Source organism: Aythya marila (genome assembly GCF_965140915.1).
Source record: "Aythya marila genome assembly, chromosome: 5".
NCBI lineage: Eukaryota > Metazoa > Chordata > Aves > Anseriformes > Anatidae > Aythya > Aythya marila.
Window position 1 is genome coordinate 34,688,026 of NC_139046.1, and position 19,673 is coordinate 34,707,698.

At 44.0% G+C, this 19,673-nt stretch overlaps 1 protein-coding gene across 6 annotated transcripts in view; it reads left to right on the forward strand.

Moving 5' to 3' along the window:
* Window positions 1-5,208: 5,208 nt before the first annotated feature.
* The window catches only part of NUMB (NUMB endocytic adaptor protein), a 95,537-nt gene continuing 81,072 nt past the window's right edge, over window positions 5,209-19,673 (forward strand). For all 6 annotated transcript variants that reach the window (XM_082761285.1, XM_082761291.1, XM_082761289.1 and 3 more), the window contains exon 1: window positions 5,209-5,273. The gene's annotated coding sequence lies outside the window, so the exon portion shown is untranslated. The remainder of the gene's footprint in view (window positions 5,274-19,673) is intronic.

A 19,673-nucleotide genomic window follows, 5' to 3' on the forward strand; every position in this document is an offset into this window, starting at 1 on the left:
TATGCTTGAATTGCATGTAAGCATGGCTAAGTAGGCTTTGGGGGGAAAAAAGACCTTTGAAAACTCTGGACTTCTTCTGAGGTGTTATTTGTGTTACTGTTTAATTTACTCGAGTGCAACCGATTCTTAGACGCTGAGCGCTTGGTACAGAGCCTGACCCGAGTTGCTCCGGAATATCTCTAATGAGTTCAGCAGTGCTGTCCTGGGTGTTTACCAGTACAGTGGGTTCAAAGTCCCACTCTGGGGCTCTGATCTTGGTACGAATGCCACTTTCTACCGCTGAAAGATAGATGACTGACACTGGATTTCTTGATGTATAACAAAGTCCCAAAGTGAAGGAGATGGTGGAAAATAATGGTGGTGAAATCTCTATAACAACAAAATGTTTCTTTTGACAGTTGAGCCTTTCCAATGGTAAAGGCTTTCATGAATAAAGAACGTTGCTACTTTTCTGTGCCACACAAGAAAGGATTTTGACCTACGGCGCAAAGAGAGAGCTTTCATATCACTTACAGAGTACTCAGATGGTTTTCTAGGAATAGCCAAGAGGTTTACATGCTGTTTTCATTCACTGTCCGATATTTCAAGGGAATTTGTTGAAAAGAAAGTAGAGCGTCACATAAAACTCTTTAAATAAACAAAAGGAAAGTAGCACAGATCTCTGAATGATTAGGTGGTCCCCAGCTGCTGCTCACACAGACATAGTAGCAACTGGAGGCTCAATTAAATTTCTTAATTAGAATTTAGCACAAAGTTACTCAGATTTTATGAGCATATAAGCTGCATTGCCAAGAGCCACACACATTTTATTTAAGAGGATATAAAAAATGTGGTGAGTACAACTTATAAAAGAGCCACAAGTGACTTCAGAAGAAATAAGTAAATGGCACCTCAAAGAGGTGCAGGGCTTATTTGATATTTTAACCTTTTTCCACTCATGGTTCAAGGAATTGAAATCTTGGGTTTAAAGAACAGCTTGTATAAGGCATGATCCTGCAAAGCTATGAGCAATATTCACTAAGGAGCGGAAAGGGCAAAATTATTTGCACAATTGGGCCTAATCCACATTTTTTACTTCTCTGTATATTGGATGCTCAATTGTTCACCATCGTGCAAGCTGCCCAGCACATTCTCTTAGTTCCTGAAAAACCACTAATGTAAATCGGTCACTTTTAGAAAGTTAAACTAGGTTTAATCCTTTTTCTCATGATTACTTTGCTGGCAGCCTTCTTTTCGCAGTGTCAGTTTTGTTCTTGTGCCAAAAGCAATACCCGGTAAGGAAAAGGAACATTTCAAGCCTTTGCTAACAGGTTTCCTCAGCTTAGAGCCCTGAGAGTCTTTCTCATACAGCCCAGTGACATCCAGGATGTCATCACTGGAAGGACACTGGGCAGGATTGTGAAGCCTGCTCCTCTTTGTGAAAGCTATAAAGTTCACTGCCAGATAACAAGACTAAAAGCTAATTCAGGAACTGTTTCTCAAGAGCTATCCTCTGGCCCCCTCATCAGAGTGAATGCACTCACTCACTGAAGCATCTCTTGGCAGAGTTTTTGGCCTGTCTCCAGCTGTTTCTCTCTTCTCAGTGATTTTCTTATTCAGTGACTGGTTGTAGTCTTTAATCCTGGTTATCTGGCACACAGAGCCCCACTGAGAAAATAAGCCGTTCCTGCCATGCAAAAGTCCAATTAAAACAAATTCATAAAAATAATAATTACAAGGTCCAGGCTCCCCTGTGAAATTATCTTTTTGGAGGAATTGGAAGCACAGACGTTTCCTCTTGTCCTACGTGACACTAAAATACACGTTCTGTAACTTGGAGCTGAAATTACATAAAATATTTGAGTAGGACCCTTGACTGAGCTGTCACCTCATGCCCACTGTAATCGCAGGGTTTACTTTGTAGGCATTTCAAAAGTAATTTTATGAGGGGTTTTTGTGTTCTTAATATATGTCATCTAGCATTTGGTAGCATTGAGTAGATACCATCTGCAGTGACTCCGTAGGCAGTGACTAACCACAAAGCTGCAGACACCACGGCTCCAGTCTTCTTGCTTTTCAGCAGAAGGAGAGAGGTAAATGGCCATGAAAATCCACATCATAAAACGAAAGCAAAAAGAATCCGAGTGAAGTACGTGCCCTGTAAGATTGCTCACATACTGACAATTAAGACAGAAGGTACAGTCAGGCTGTTACGCATGCATTGTGTATCTGGTGGTAGAGAATATGCTTTTGATATGCAGAGATGGCTCTTGACAGGCTGTTTGGGTGAGGCTTTTCCAGGGTAGAAGGACTGTAAAGGATTCTTTCTATTCATATCCTTTCTGTATTAATTATGGCAACTGCACAGCTTTGCTCATTAACTACATGCATGCCATCTATTTCAAAATGAACACGTAGCAGTTCTGACATATAGCTGTGACATTCAGCATTTGGTTCTTCAGTGCGTTTCTCCTTTTCAGAGGTGTTGCAAAAGACTTTCTCCTTTCCTGGTAAGTGGGCAAAAAATCTGTCTACACTGTGTTTTTTTCTGAAGTACTCTGAAATCGCTTGCTCACCTCTGACGCAGCATATCAGATGGAAATATCTGTTCAAACAGGATGTCTTGGTTTAGCAACCATATTGTTCAGGTTTGCTCAGAGCATGACAGCAGAAAGCCTACGTAGTACTTATGTATTTGTTTCCTGTAGTAGATTTGTGTAGCTACTAGAGGCTACTAGAGGCACATTTTTGAAACATTTTTTAACATTTTCAGAGCTCATCCACACACACAAGCTCTCACATTCTACCTCAATTGTCAAAAAGATGGAATTCCTCTGGGGTGAGCACAGTTACAGCAGCATAAAAATGCTTATGTTGTAGTATTTATACTGGTATGGCTTGTTCCTAGAAGGGATAGTATTACAGTGTGATTAGAGAAGGGAGATTTAATCACCAACATTGTTTTAGATAGCCAATAGGAAAGAATGATGTTAAGCCTCCGGGTACCTGCACTGAGGATTTGGAGTTTGTATTAGCATGAGTGCGCGTGTAATGTACTCTCAGGTCCTTAGGGGATGGCATACTATCCTACTGTCCTGGTGAGACCAGAAAGGATCTCTTGTCTAAGACAGCACCAGTGACAGGAGCATGTGGGCAACACATAAACAGCCAGGTCCATTAATCCAGCATATTACCCTTGGAGCTCTCTTCTCTTAAAAGGTGGAAAAGGGGCAAGGGCTGGATATCTTGGGTGTGCTATGAAGTCTCTCCCAGTGCTCCATTATCCATCAGGATTAAAGAACCTTGAAGCTTTGCTTCCAATATCAGGCCTTGGAGAATTCATTTGCCTCCTCTCATGGAAACTCTCCGCAGGAAGACTGACTACACAGAACGCGCCCCGCGGATGAGCGTGGCGAATGGGCAGTTTGCTGTGTTGCATGCTCAGTTTGTTCAGTTAGGTGACCTCTAGGGTCACGGTCCTTTTCCTTTCCCACCACAACCCCCTTTCCCTTTGGTTCCCAACGACTACATGGGGAGTTACGGAGATACAAATAGCCCAGCAGAGAAGTGGTAATAGCAACAAATGAATAAACAAATTTCACAAATATATATAGCTTTCACAAATATTTGTGAAAGCTATATATAGCTGAAGCATGTATTAGAATTTCATTTACAATAGCGTGTCCTTACCCACCCTCAAATCCTCACTTGGAAGCAGAGCATCTTTATAATACAAAGATTGTTGCTTGGAAATTAAGGCTTAAGGCACCATGTTTTATCAAAAATTTACTCAAAAATATGGAGATTATGAATAAGATGAAGAGTGAAACCAAAGATATTGGGCATGCAACATACTAAGATCTATGCCAGGTCAGAAATGACTCTGGGTTTCATAACAACAGAAGAAAACTCAGGACTGGTAGAAATATCTGTCTAGTAATTTTGGAAGACTGGCTCCAACATAACTGTGTTGTGCTGGTGGCTGAGAGCAGCACTCTGAGAAGCAGCTGTGAGAAGGAGGGCAGCTATCTGCTTTGGGTTTGCTTTCCAAGCAGAGTGACACGTAGAGATGTAAAAAAATAAAGAAAAAAAAAAAAGTAAGTAAAGTAAGTTTTTGTGTTTTCTTCTTAATTTAATCCTTGAACATGCAGGGATCTGGGGGGACGGAGCATCGTTCTGATAGTTGGGGTTTGTGCCAGCCTCCTGCTTCTGCCCCAGCACCTCCATGTGAGCTCGGTAGCTGACCTTGCGGGCGATGTTGCGACATGACCACAGCTTCCAGTTCCCGTATGTGCTGGGTGACACTCGGCCTTTGTTGTTCTGTGCCTTTGCTTGGTTTAGAGACAAAGAGGCGTAAGGGGTTATGAGTCTATGAGTCTATGGGTATGGTGCACGCAGGGAGAAGGTGACGAGGATAAAGACACAGTGAAACCTTATGTAATTTTTTGCATTTCAACTTCCTGATTTGACTTATTCATTTTATTTTTCAGCCCTGCCCTGAGCAGGGCTCTGGCCTGCATTCCGGCTGAAAGCGCTGCTCGGAAGCCCGCTGAGCGCCGCGGGGCACACGGCTGGCGGCGGGCGAGCTGCTGCAGCACCTGGCGCTGCCCCCGCCCGGCCTGCTCCGGCTCCGGGACCTCGGGCTCCGGGCACGGGGGTGGACGTGTGACCGAGCGGCCGCAGCTGCGGGAGGATCCCCGGGGGCCAGAGGCGTCGCCCCGGGCCCCCGCTGTGGTAACGGAGCGGCCCCGGGCCCTGCGGCGGCCCCGGGCACCGCGGCGTGGGGGCGACCACCGGGGCCGGTTGGGCTCCGCGGGCGGCCCCCGGGCCCGGGGCGCGGTTTCTGGCCGGACCCCACGGGCCGGACCCCGCCGCTGCCGGCCCCCGCGCCCCGCGGCCGCCCCCGCCCCACCGCAGCCTAAGCCCGAGCGGAGGGGGGGCGGGCCCACCGCGTCAGCTGGCAGCTCCCGCAGCCAATCGCAGCGCTCTCCTCCGGCCCCTTCCCCCAATCAGGAGCGGCCGCTGGAGAGTGGGGGCGCCAAAGCCTCGGAGTGAATAAAACACCGGAGGCCCGTGGGCGGGGGGGGAGGCGGGCTCGGCGCTCGGACGAGCAGCTGGGCGCACCAATCGGCGGGCAGAGCGGCGGGGAGGGCGGCCAATGGGGGCGCGGGGATGGGCGGGGGCGGGTGCAGCAGCAGCAGCAGCGGCGGGGCCGGGGGGGGGGCGGCGGCGGCGGCGCTGCTCGGTGGCGGAGGGCGGCGGCTGAAGAGGCGGCGGCGGCGGCGGGCGAGCAGGTGAGCGCCGCTGGGCCGGGCCGGGCCGGGCCGAGCCGGGCCGAGCTGAGCCGCGTTGGGCCGGGCAGGGCAGAGCCGGCGGGGGGCGATGCCTCAGGTGGGGGGGAACCGGTTGAGAACCGGGGGGCGCCGCCCGGTCCCCGCCCCGCTGCAGGGGGCGGCGGGGAGCGCCCGGGTGGGGCCCCGCGGGGCGGCACAGGTGGGGCCGGGCCGCTGCCGAGCCCCCGCGGCGCTTCCGGGGCTGCCCCGGGACCCCCCCCCCGGGGCTGCGGGGTCCCCGCTGGGCGCTGCGGCTCCCCCGGGGCCGGGGGTTTCATTTATGGAACGTGCCGGGAGCGCCCCGGAACGGGGCCCGGGGGCTCCGGGGGGCTCGGGGGGGGCTGTGCCGGGAGCCTGCCCTGCCCCGGTTGTGCCCCGTGCGCCTGGGCTGAGCCGTCAGGGCTGGGAGATGCTCCCGGCCCCGAACAATGTCCGATTGTCGCCCCGGCTCGGTTTTTCTGGTGGTTTTCCCTCATTTTTTCGGTCTTCCTGCCTCGCCGGCGAGGCTGCTGAATGAGAGGGTAAAATGGAAGGCGCAGTCATGCTGCTTGGCCATAATACTACTCCGGCCGCGGCTCGTAGCGAAAAGGGTAAATATTGAAATGGGTTCCTGACTCATCGCTGCTGGTTGACTTATTGATCCGTGGTTACTGCTGAAATGGGCTCTATGCTGATGCAGAAGTTAATTGTTGCCATAGAGAAACGGTATTGTTTTTCGGCTCATTAGTGTGGGTTTTCCATTTCTTCATCTCTTGGCAATCCTCGCTGGACATGCTGCTTTTTCTTCCCCCTAGCGAAAATCTCACGGAGGAAATAAAAGATGATGCGAGTAAAGTCCAAAAAAATGAGTCCGTGTTCATCCTTGTTGGTGATTCTCTAATTGTTTTCATAGCTGGAGTTATCCTACAGCAAGCTCTGTTTCATCTGTAATTCCATAAAGCCCTGGTTTTAAGCCTCAGCAAAACTTTGATTTGTGGAGCTCTAAGCAGAACACCTCAAAGAAGTTTTTTTCCCTAAAGCTTAAATAAGAGATGCAATTCAAATCAAACATCTATTATGCTTATTAGCTGTCTTTTTTTTTTTTCTTTTTCCCAGCCTGGGAATTACTTCCCTGCATTTATTACTTCTCTTAAACGTGTGGAAGCTGAAGGTGCATGTAAACCAGACAGTAGACAAGTTTATCTTCTTACTCTGGTGCTGTTAAACCTTCTGGTATTGTGCTAGTACCTGGCCGCATTATGTATTTAAGAACAAGTAAAACAGCCCAACGAGCCATGTTGGGCTCTCAAAACTCCCAAGACTTGCCAGCGCTATATTTTGTAGCGCGATACAGCTACCTGGTGCTGGAATGATCTTTACGCACTTTTCTTTCCTACCAGAATGAGAGTGGCAGGTTTAAAAACTTGCTGAAATAAAAGTCAGTCCAAAAGTGCTTGCCTCCCCAGTAACGGGCTAGGAGGAATACAAATGTGAGGTTTTAGTTGCATGTTCTTAACAGCCTGTTACAGCACTGTACAGGATTCTTCAATTCTGCCTGTAGCTGCTTTTATTCCACCGCTAATATTGGTGGAGTTGCATAATATTTAAAAACCAGCATTTTTTCCTAATGCAATAAAAAAGTATATCTCCTACACTCTAGGAAAGCTGTTCTACAGCATCTCTACGGTGAGAGATTCTTGTAGCAGCCTAAGCTCATGTATTTGGTAACTTTTGGGGTCCTACTGTGCTTATTGCACTCACCTGACACTCTGACCTTGTTTGCTTTTAATTTAGGGAGGGATTAAACATTATTTATTCTGCTTGTTTATCAAGCAAGCATGGTTTAAGCTAATATGGAACTGTGGCTTTAGTCTTGCTTTTGGAGTCTGTAATGACTGGTGAATGCATTAAAATAATAGATACTTCTTCAGTCCAGGGATCTGGATGTTTAATAACTGAAATTAGAGCACATTGTCTTTCTTTTTCTGCAGAACACAAAGCGTAAAGTCAATCAAGCTGAGACTTTAACATGTCCTCCACAGCCATGTTACTGCACTACCACCAGAGCAGCTTTGATTTCTCTGGCAATGCTTTCCCCCAAAAGAGCTATTATTCTCTGTCACTCCCTCTTTGCTGATCCAGCTGAGAATGGTGGTACAGAAAATATTGAACTTGAGTTGGATCGACTGCCTGAACTGGCTGGCTTTGTGGCTATGCAAACGTTACTGCTCGTGCAGGAGAAGGAGGCTGTGACCACTCTTCTCTTAGTTTTGCCTAAGCTTGTCAAGATCTTCGCAGTTTACGCTGGGGCTGCAGTGGTACTGCCTCCTCCTTGCCTATGCATCTTCCCCTGCTGGCACGGCAGTCTTGCAGCCATGAGTTAATGTCAGGGAGTTACAGGGCTGGTGTAATGAATTACTTTTTTGCTTTGTTAGGTTTTGGCTGGATCGTGTTTCTGAACTGGCTGCCCATTGAGTGGGTGAGGAATAGGGTGGGAGATGGGGCCGTAGTAGTTCTGACTTAAATTTGCTTGAGCTTCTCTGGAACTGTACCTTTCCATCAAATGCTTTGGGTTAACAAAGACCTCTAGGAAGCTGTTTTGTGTTGGCTTGGCTGGTAAAAAGTCAAATTTGAGTGTTCTACCGTTTTTCTCAGCTGACATGTTGGTGTGGGTGGTGACAGTAGCGAGGGGAGGATGAGGAGCTAGGGCCAGGCTGAGGGCAGTAACCTTGGACTGACACAGCCGTGTCTGGAAGAGGAAGTTTGTTCTCACCTTAATTGTGGCATCCATCAAATACCCTTTTTGCACTGATACTGTTTTCAGCATGCACTTAAAGCAGATGTTGCATCAGAAACAAGAAAACTTTCGTAACAAACAAGATCAGGAGGATTATTCCGCTGTGCGGTAGGCAGTGCTCTTTTTTCACTGTCATTGATTGAGACTTGAGCTGATAAACTCGCAAACGTTGATAGGCTGCCATCAGTGTGGAAGTACAAATGGCATCGTGTCACGTGAAAGCACAGTTACACATTCATCCAGAGTCCTTTCAACTGAGTTGGAAGAGATGCATCCATGAAAACCTGAACTGCTCCGTTCGGCGCTTGTCTTTACAGAGTAATTCGGTGTGGAGCCGTGATGTTCTGCAGTGCTCACAGCTGATGTTTCTGGAGAGCGATTTACACGCCTTCTCTTGGTGCAGGGTTGTGACTGGAAGTGTGGCAGGACAAACGATTTGTGTATGAGCCCAAAGCAGGAGTAGGGCTGTCAGAATGTGAAGGTACTCCTGGGGAAAATGTGCAGCCGTGTCAGAGTTTGGGGGGCAGAAACAACTCCTTGGCTTCCTTGAGTGCTCAATCCGTAGGGTTCTTGGGTTTTGATGTTGAAGGCAGAGCCAAAGTTCTTTGCTTTCTAAGTGAAATGCTGGTGTCAAATACAGTGTTTTAAAGCTTGGACCGAGCTGTCTGGAATTTTTTCTGGTTACTTTTCCTTTTCTAGGAAGCAACAATCTGGAAATTCCTGATGAATTGGGTTGTAAACAATACTCTCTAATAAACTCCCAGGGCATACATAAAGATTAATCAGAGCTGCTTTTTGTAGGTACTTAGTCATTGGCTTGGGCTTCTTTATTGGGCACAGATCTAGAACTACGAGTACTATGGAGGCTCTTAAGAGAAAAACGTATACTGATGCACTTGGCCAGAACCACTTCTACCATATTTTAACCATACTTGATCTGAATGTGACCACTTCTATTCAGTTTATTTTTTCCAAGGGAAAAAACAAAAACAAATGTTAAGGGTCCCTCTTCTACTTCTAACATTGTTTAAACTTGATTAGCACTGTTCTAGACTGTGACTGGGCTTCACTCTTAACAGGGAACTGATTTTTAGTGTTGTTTTTTTTTTTTTCTTTTTTTAAAGTTAATTTCTGTAACCTGCTAAGACCAGAGATGCTCTGACTCTCCTGAGGCTGTGCTGCTTGCTGAGGGGCAGAACTGAGCATCTAAGTGCCAAACTCCTAGTTACTCAGTTTACCTTGCAAGCCAGTGCTTCGTGGCTGCTTCTCTTGAGTCTTTGGTTAGCTAATGTCTTTGTGCATTGATCTAAGACTTGGAGTGAGGATAGTCTGCTTTCAAAGGCATTAATTCATCAACTGTTAAAGATCTATGGAGGCATGGGAGTTAGTTCCTGGTACAGAGGAATGACACAAATTAAGCTTGGTTCCCAGCTGAGGTAGGCCAGGCCTCACTTTTTAGTAACTAACGGTAAAAGCATTGGGCTTGTATTTTACTTTGTATGCATGGTATAAGAGGAAAGAAACCATGTACCTTCCTTCTAATGTGTTTAACAGAAATCATCTCATCTTGTTCTTGGATTTTTTTCTGGAACTCGGTAGCATTCAAACAGTTTGAAGCAAATTGCCAAATACCATGGTCCCTAGAAACTTCATTACTGGCTTTCCTTTTTCCTCTAATGTGTGTTTCTTTCTCGAGGTAATAACCTAAATTCTGTGGAGAAAAATCACTGGATACTCTTTGTCATAAAACAACAGTTGGTCCTTGGATTGTACAGGCCGCTGTGGTGCCACGGAGCCGTACAGGCTCTGTGCTGGGGATGCAACCAGGCAGTGCCTCAGTACTGAGAGGAGCCATGTATTTTGCAGCCTTTTCCCCTGGTGTGGATGGCTTTACTAACATATTTTTGTAAAGCAAGTACTCTTTTTTTTATTTTTTTAAGGCTGGTTGCTGTCAAAGCTTGCTTCATTTGATCTTTCTGCTGCCTGTTTTTTGTTTACGATGAGAAGGGATCCTGTTTGTACAAAGCCTGCGAGGCTTAACTTGGTCTAAAATGCCTGAGAGAGAAGTTACTCATGATCAGGGTGGTGGTAGGCATGGTTCAGTGGTCTGTGCTTGATGCAGAGTCCTTCATGGATCTTCCCAGTGTTCCCCATCCATGCAGTCTGCCTCTGCGTTGGGTTGCCCCTGTCAGGTTCAAGCCCATCACCGCTGTCCAGTCCCTTCACCCAGCTGGATGCATCATGTCTAAGAAGTAGTCTGCTCGAGGACCTCACACAGACCAGCTGTTACACATTTCTGTGATACTGGCTTTGCTTTTCAGGTTTGGGCAGATAATTACCAATATGGGGGATTTTCTGGATTTCCTTCCCCCAAAAGCAAATTATCAGTCGTCTTGTTAATGGTTAGAGGTAATTGTTCACTATCTTCTCTTAATAGCCCTTGAGCATTATCACAGGTTAATATTAAATGTGCAATTCTGTTTGGGGCCATAAATTTTGGTGTTTTTTGCATGGGTTAACATATCTACATGAAAAACATGTGTTATCCTGTGTTTTTTTTTAACTGGATTTCCATGGGGTGGCTTCAAAAGTGCCATGACGTTTGTGTTTATAGTATTTACGTATTAGAATTGCTGTTTTCTTGAATTGCATGATTTTTTTTTCTGAGGCAATTTGTTAATTTAAAGGTACATTTCAACTGTGCTATGCATGGATTTTCCTATGTAAAGAAAGTGGCCTGTAAAAAGCCATTCAGCGTGGGCAAGTGGTCAGCCCCGGGTGTTTCTTGGTAGCAGAAAGTGCAAGGGAGGGAAGGATTGCAATTTAATCAGCCTACATCTTTTTTGTCCAGATAGTTATCCATATCCTTCCATAAAACGCTTGTTTTAAAAGAGGCTTTTTGTATTTGATCATATATTAGTCATCTAAGCATTGTTTTAATTTAATACATGCAATTGGTGAATAGACGGGAGTGTCTGAATTCTCTGGAAAACCCCATGGCTGCCTTTTGGTTCAGGGCATGGTGTTAAGATAAAATCTGAGCTGCTTATCGTTTCATTTACATGTCTGCTATAGGGTTAGGCAGAGTTAATTTTCTCTTTAGGTTTTGTTTAGGCAAACTGTGACTAGCTGGCTGAGGTGGTCTAGGGACTTCTCTACCCATTTGTAGTGAATGGCACAGTCACTGCTTTAGGGCATTCCTGTGCTGGCCCCAGGAAGGGTGCAGTGGTGCATCAACAACTTCTAGGTTTTCTCTTGGCCTTTTACCAACCTGAATGCTCTCTCTCTGATTTTCATAAGCAGTGCTCAGTCTGAGAGCCTTCCGAATAAGGTCACTGTTATTTTTTCCACAATAGTGTGATACTGAAGTTCGTGATTGTTCAAAGACACTAAAGGAGAGCTTGAAAGGTTAGTTTGGCACAAATTTGAACAGCCAAAATATTTATATATTTCTTTGTTGTCCTGTGAGGTAGCATATGCCTCTTTAAAAAGGTGTGTGCTTAGTACTGGGTGAAAGTTTTCCTCATTTTTTGAAGTACAGAATTTGTACCTCAGAAATGACTATTTTTGCTCAAATGCACAATCTTAGCTAGCCATTGATACAGACATAATGCCCTTTCATGTTGGTTACCTCGTGTTTCAGACACAGTCTTGTATTTCAGTTGTATTTTCAGTCGTGCTAACTTATTATCTGTGTAATGGACATCATTCACTTTGCATGTGAGAGTTTGTTCTCAACATAATTGCATTCAGATAGTGTTTTCAGTATCTTGCCTGTGCACAAACTAGGAATATAATTTGGGCTGGAAAAATCCATGTGGCTTGTCTGCCTACAGGATTTGTTAAAATTAAGCTAAGGACCCAATTCTGCAAATCTTACAGAGTAAACAGTATTCGTCATTCAAGTGGGGGGAAAAAAAAAATTGGCTCCAGCATGTGGCAATTTAGCAGTTGTTAAATTAGTGTTTTAATGCTGTAGGTTTAGGTCCTCCCTCTTTCTGTTCGAGGCAGGCAGAGCTGAGGTATAGAGATGCAGTGAACACGGTGAGGTCATGTGAACTGTGGAAGCGTTATTCTTGTTTTAAAAATACTAAGGGTAATGAAGATGATGATCTAATTTATTTATGAAATCTAGGGCAAAAAATCTGAGTCAGTCTTAATTTCCTTATTCCTCAATTTCCTGTCTTAATTTCTTAATAATGAACTGCAATGCTTTGCTGTGAACGAGCATGTTCACTTGGTTGGAAAGAAGTTTTCTGCAGAACGGCTTGCCGTCTCTTATTAGATGTTGTCTCTGATCTGCGGGAATTTGGTTGATTGGATGGTTTATTGCTCTTTTTCTTCCCATGTTTCAGAAGAAAATATTTTAGCCATGTAGAGGTAGGAAGCTTTTTGGAAATATGATGTATCCTGGAGTGGTCCAAGATGCTGGATTGTCACTGATCTCCCGTCTTGCTTGATGATGGCTAACCTTCTTGCACTGCTCAGTTGCAGTTCAGGATCCCAGGACTGTTTGGAGTGTATATTCCTTCCTTGAATTGGTTCTTGCCCAGAATGGTTCTCTATTCTTGCAGCCTGGCTTGTTTTCCAGACCGGTATTATTGGGTGGTTAGTTGTCACTCAGCTCCTCAGGTAAGGCCCTGACGAAATAGTAAGGATCCACACTGGGTTGTCACCTCATGCATTTGAGATCTAGGAGCTCAGCTTGACAAAAAGTATTTTTTTCCATGTTTGTTTTCAACAGGATCAGTTCCCTTTTTCTGCTTCTGCAAGCATTAGAACTGGAGCTTTGGGTGGGGGAGCAAGAACAGAGGGGCTGTGCTGTTGTTAAAAGGAAGTGACATGGATCCGGTGCGTGCTGCCAATGAGGCTGTGAGCGAGTTTGTTCTGGAAGTGGTCCTGCCTGCGTGCCTCACCCTCACAAGGGTCCACCTGAGGTGAAGATTGTGCATTTGGGAGCTCTTTACATGGAGTTTCTTCTAGATGCATAAAGGATCTCTGCATAGGTGAGAGGCCACCAATAACTTGGTACAGGTGCCTCTTCAGTAAAGAGGGGTCTGTAGCTCTGGTCTTATGAGCAGTCAGCTATGGGTTGTCTTGCTGTAGGAAATGTGTTTGTATGATGAGAACACAACTCATAAATGAGATGAGGTCTCAAATCCATCCATGAATGTAGATCTTGTCATTACTACACCGTTATCTTCCTTTATGCTTCCAGTAGATGGCAAGATGTTATCTGAACCAACTGGATTCTGTTCTTTGCCTTGCTCCTTGCTCCCACTATAGTGTGTCACAATCTAGTGGCCAGACGTTAGTTCAATGTCCTCACGTAATAACCTTAAAATTAGGGATTTCTGCAAGTAAAGGCTGCCCAGCCCTCTAACCGCAGGTAACTGATAGTAACTGAACGGACGTCTTGCCTTCTGCAGCGTTAGATCAAGTGGGAGATGGAACCAGTCGGTGTGGCCAGAATGTAGGCAAATGCTGAAATGTTTGATGAGGTGATTGTGAAGATACAGTTGCATCTTGCCAATTATAAGGTTACCTTAGGGGAAAAAAAATCTAGTCCTAAAATCTTAATTTCTTTAGATCTTCAACAATGAATGGAAAACTTCATTGCTTAAAGGAGCTAGGCTGTGGGGTTGGGTTTTTTTATTCCCCTCGCTTATACGTGATTGCCTCTGGCTCCAGTTATATCTGAAAATGTACAAACATGCTTATTCCAATCTCCTTAATGTGGCTTTTACATAAATGATTGTTTGTTATCCAGTTTACTGCTTTGGTGTTTGGTTTTGGTAAATTCTGCGTAAGCTCCCTTTCTGCTTTCAAAGACGGTCTTTCAACTTTCTAACGCGTGTCTTTCTGCTGTTTGCCTTTTAGCTTCATGAAATAATTAACGATTTATTTACTTGACTATTTGAGATGACATTATATCCGGTCTAGTTCTGTGCAATAAGATACTGGATCGATCTGCTGTGATTTGCTGTCCCTGTTTGTTCAGTGGGAAGGGGCTGGCATCGTATCACCCCCAGGACTGCTGATCTGTTGTAAAATAGTTGTAGCCACAGTACTGTGAAATTCATGCTGGAATTAATTCCTTCTTCCAGAACCCTTTCCCTTTTTTTTTTTTTTTTTTTTCCAGATATACCTTGTTACTTCTGTGAATATCACCAGCAAAACCTTTGTTTGTTTTTGGACTGTGCATTCCTTGGTTTACCGTGTGGTGTGGTGTTCGTAAGGCAGGTACGGCTGGCGAGGCCTTAAACAATACTGTCCTAAAGCTGCAGGCATAATTCTTGGGACATATTGTTTACAGAAAGTGGGGAATGGTGCCAGTACAAAATATGCTGGGAATTGCTTCTCCAGACAGCTGTTTTCATGGAACTGTGAGTAGCTCTTTCGCTCAGGACTTAATAGCTCATAAGGCATGAGCAAAGCAGTTTGTTGCATCCTGGTCATTCTTTGCTTTGTTTCTTTTAGACACATCAAAATGATTGAAGATGATTAGTTTAGGGAAGTAGCAAGGATGGTCTTTTTTTCGTTCCTCAGAGTACCAAAGTAAATGTTCTACCCTTTTAAAAGCAAACAAATAGTTGTTACCATATCAGGCGTCACTCATGAGGTATGTGTTCAAATTCAATGTAGTCTTTTTTTTTTTTTTTAATTAAAAATAATAAGAAAAGATGCCATTCCAATAATTCTGGTATGGCATTGGTATTCATCTCATGTAGGCTTAGGTGCTAAAGCAAGCCCTGTTTCTGTAGTGTTAGTTATCACATTATTCTGTGTTTACTTTAGGGACCTCATTATCTGCTGTTTTAAGTTTGGAAGTGGATTACAGGAGAGCCTAGATTTTTATTCTAATTCTTTCCTTCCATGCAATTTGGAAGTTGTTTTTATTTTTTCTAAAGATAGATTCACGGCCTGTCACCACCCTCATACATCTGTATTCCCAGCATTTGTAAAACCAAGACAACTGTCTCTAATGTACATTATTTTCCTACATTTATAATTCTTTAGTGGAGTTTGGATCGTTTAAGCTCAGATACTTGGAAAATATGTGCAGTGGTTACTGTTTAGACTGTCACATACTTCTTTACTCTGTGCTGTCCAGACAAAATTAGGGTAGCTCTTCACAGTTAACTCCTTTTCTGTGACTCATCCTTCTTGGAACAGAGATATCATTTACTGTTTATCTGAAAGGCGTCACAATAGTTTCTTCAATAGTTTCTTCTAATGCGCTTGAAATTCTCCTTTATTTGGTAATAAGTCTACATTGTCTAGTGGCCTTTAACCAGGTAGCAGAACTTCTCTTTAACTGTGACTAGCAGATGTCGTAAGATCAAAAACTCAGGCTAACAAGAAGTGGGAGAGGCAGGACTGCAGCAGATTTTATAATTCTTTGTTCAGTCAGTGAAATAAATCCAGTCTGTAGGTCTGATTCAAAACAGAATTCTTGTGAAGAATGTTTTAAGAAGGATGTGAATGTTGTGAAGACTGTTGAAGAAAATTGCAAATTCTTAGTCTATTTTGCAAATTAAAATAACACTCTGTGGTATGGAACAGCTTTGTTGAAGGGGAAGCTGGTTGATGCATCTTCCTTCTATTCTGTCCCCAGGAACTTCAAGAGGAAAGATAACATTTTACTTCTTTTTAGTAAAAGACGAACTTTTTTAGATCTGATTTTATTTTATTCTACGCATCTCCTATTTGGTAATGTTATGTCTATAAAACTTAAAATTCTGCTACTTTGTTCACTTTTAGGTTCCTGGCATGTCAGGCTCAGGGCTTAGTCACATTTTGATTTTTTGTTTTGATGTACAGTGGAAAGTTATGCGTGTGAGAAGGCCATTGAATACATTGAAAAGTATTTACTGCTCAGTCTAGCAAATAAACCAGACAAGACTCAAGTGCTTTCTAGGGTTAAGGTGCCACACTGTAAGTTGCAAGGTGCCCATAACCCCTGGAATTTATGGGTTTAAGCCTCATTTGAAGTTTATAACATTTCTGTGGTTCACAGGTCGTTCCTTCTAAACTGCTGCTGAAGGAGGTAGTAGATGAGCCTCTAGGCAGCATTATGACATTCAGAGAAACAGCCCAGAACGTGAGCTGTAAGCTCAAAATTGAATTTCCCCAGATAATTTTGTTGGCTAACAAGTATTTTTCATCCTGGCAGTGACACTACTCGGGAAGTCCAAGGGTGGCCCTTGTTGTCTCATGAATTTTCAACCTGTTTGCCACCACTGGAAGAAGTGGTCTCATTGCTGATCACATTTCTGCAGCACCTGTGTTGTTTGACTCCTTGATAAAACCATAGTCACTCATTAAGCCAGCAGGAAATTAAAACAGAAAAAGAAGTGAATCTTCTGTGCTGGTGTGAAGAGCAAAATCGTCTCTAAGTTGTCTGGCAAATGCTGCTGTAAGGGAAAAAGGGAACTAGGGGGAGCAATGGGCAGTTGGATTGGCACTGGCATCTCCTGCAACCTGGTCTTAAACATGACCAGGATCCTAGCTTCCTTCAGGCCAGGTCCTCCAGTGCAGGGAATCAACAAGACCACTTGCAGCTGGTAGCTGAAACTAGCTCTGATGCCTGTGTGAAAGGGGTGTGTTGCTGATTTTGGGGTGGTTGGAGACCAAGAAGGTTGTTTATGTTTTGGGGGAGGAAGTTGCACAAAGCAGTAAACAAAAAACGGAATTGCCTGTGCAAAAGTACAGTGTTTCAACTCTGAGAGGTAAGTGGTGTATGTCAGTTCTTCAAGGATGTTTTTCATTGCAGAAATGTAATACAAGATTTGCTGGACTAGAGAGGTGGGAAAGGGCAAGCATGGCCTTCAGGCCTGTCTCTCAGGACACTTCTGACTGGGGGAAGGTAGAAGTCCTGGGGATTGGATATGGGCTTTTTCTTCTGTGCATAGTTATATCACTGATACTTGGCACGTGGGTTTTCATTTTTGAATGAGGGTTCCTTGGTCATGTGGAAGGTGGGCTGGTGTTAGGAGAGGAGTGGTGAGCGAGTGCCAGCTCTGAGGAGATCTGTCAGGTGCCTGAGCTCGTTAGCCATGGCTAAAGCCATCAAGTTTTAGGCCTGTGGGAGCCAGGTGGCTTAGAGAACTTCACTTACACAAAATCTTGAGCAATGGTAGACTTAAGCCATGAGAGGAAGGAAGTTATTGCTTGTGGGCCCTGAGTGTCTGTTTTCATCTCCCCCCTGTTGCTGGCTGCCATTCTCTGTGCTTCTGAGGAGACCTGAGGCGAGCATTTTGACTGTGGAGCCTGCTTGGGAGACCTCAATTATTTCAGGAACTGCCCCTTACAATGCTGAGCTCAATGAGCATCGATTTTTGAGACGTGCTGTAATGGAAACAAGTGCTAATATATAGGAGTTTTTGAATGTTCTTGATTTAATCAGCTCCTGCCTTCAGGAAGACTGAATTGCGTCTTGGTAGGATTTGTATTTCCATGCTTGAAACCCCGAGGTACCGTGCATGCAGGTGCGGTTACTTTCCATAACTGTTGAGTATGATCTGTAAAATCCTGTGTTTTACTACTTAGAAGTGAGAAACCGTAGAGATTTTCTATCTAATGCATTACAGGCTATGGCTGTGACACAGTTACTCTGTCGCTGTGTTCCGTGTTACTGAGGTATGAACTCAGTGCCTTTAAACTTAATTTCCATTTCCCTGTATTGCAAAAGGCTGTAGCAGTGCCAGGGGCCACATCCAGCCTGGGAACGTTGTCACCGCTCGCCAGGGCTCTGAGTCCCTAAACAGCTCTGCCAAGAGCATGGGATTTCTGAAGAGCTGTTAACTTGCAGCAGCCTGTGAGAGGAAACCTGAAGTGTAGCTGAGCTCAACTGAATTTGAAAACGCACTGCACGGACCAGTTATTGTGAGGTAAACACCTTTGTATTTATGGAAGAGCTAAAGAATTCTAGCCATGAAAGAAATGTTGTATGATTATAGACTCAGTAAGATTTATTTGGGTAGGAGGAAGTGTTTAATTTTAGTTTGCTCCAGCCAACTTTCTGTAATACTCTGTGCTGCCAAATGCCAAGCTGAATCAGTGTTTTTAAACATTATTTCAAAGTAAACTTGCATTATACCTGTAACTTAGCAGAAGAAACTGAATATTAAGTGCACTTTGGTCTGTTTCCCTGGTAAAAATGTCTACTTTGTTTATTCAGCTATAACTTAGCACTTGATCCTTAACATTTGCCTGGAATTTTCCCGCTCCCCGTTAGTTCGTAGTCTCTTTTTCTTAAGAGTGGTGACTGAGCGTTGCTGTGTGCAAGTCTGCCTTGCTGAATAGGCAGCAAGCAACAGAGTTCAAAATATGCAGGTTCCTGGTTTGTCTAGCTCTGCCATGAGGATGGTCAGTCTAGAAAATTAATTGGGTTATATATGCTATAAGGTTTGGTTTTGCCCCAAACTTCCCAACATAACTGTTCTAGGTTATTAACCATGGTGTGTATGGTTTTGTATCCCTAATAAAGTCCAGGTGCTTTTGCCATTGAAACATTGTCATTTGTTCCTATTCTTTGCTCTACAAGCCTCTAAATTTGTTAGTATTAGCAATTTACTGAAAGGACACTATTTGGGCTTGAGTTGTAGTCAATTTTGAGAAATAAGAGTATATACTTTTTTTCTCCTCCTCTTTATTCTGGTGCCTGACACCAAGTGAGCAGTTTGTTTGCTGTGGCACAGCTGTGATTTTTGTCTAGTGGAGTTGTCCGTTTTCCTACAAGATATTACTGTAAAGGAGATCCAATAACCTGTGTATATGTGTTGGGTAAAGCTTATTTTATGGCAGAAGTAATAAGGGGTTATTTGTATGATGGTGTCTTCAAAATTAAATGTTCTGGTGTTTCTAGAAAAGCTCGACCAGTTTTTCAAATAACTTGTAAGTCCCTATGTGTATCAGAGACATCAATTCCAAGCAAAGCAGAATCAGGTATCCTGTCCGTGTTTTGCTGGATACAAACTTCAAAATTCTTTCTGAATGTGGCAAATAGCTTTTGCGTTGTTTCATGAAACTGAGTTTTTAAAAAATTAATTTTTACATGCCTTGATGTCCTCATAGTTTATATACATGGGTACAGGGGTTCTGCTGCTCAGTGCCAGAGTGAGCTGCCTCAAAGTGAGGTATGAGCCTTGTGTTTAGGTAGTGCTGCAGAGAAGTCTGAGCCTGGGGAGAACTATGAATAATGGATGCCTTTGAGCACTGTTTGATGCAAAGGAGGTGTTAGGACAAAGTAAGTGATTGATGATCCAAGCTATTTATTGACATCCTCTATCCTGCAATGATTACTTGTGTAACTCATCTGATTTTCTCAAATTATAGTGAGGATGAATTGTCTTCCATGAGTTGCCTTCAGTCCAGCTGGTTATCCAATTTGTTTAACTCTGACAGCAGTTATTTTAGATTCTGACTTGTTTTGGTGCTACTTCTCTCAGAACAAGCTGTTCACTATGAATGTGAACAGGTTTCTTTCAAAGTGAAGTGTCTAACAGAAATTAAACTAGGAAAAAAGGCTGAGAACCTTCAAAGTGAGAATAATGTATATTAGCAAAGACAACGTGTGAAGG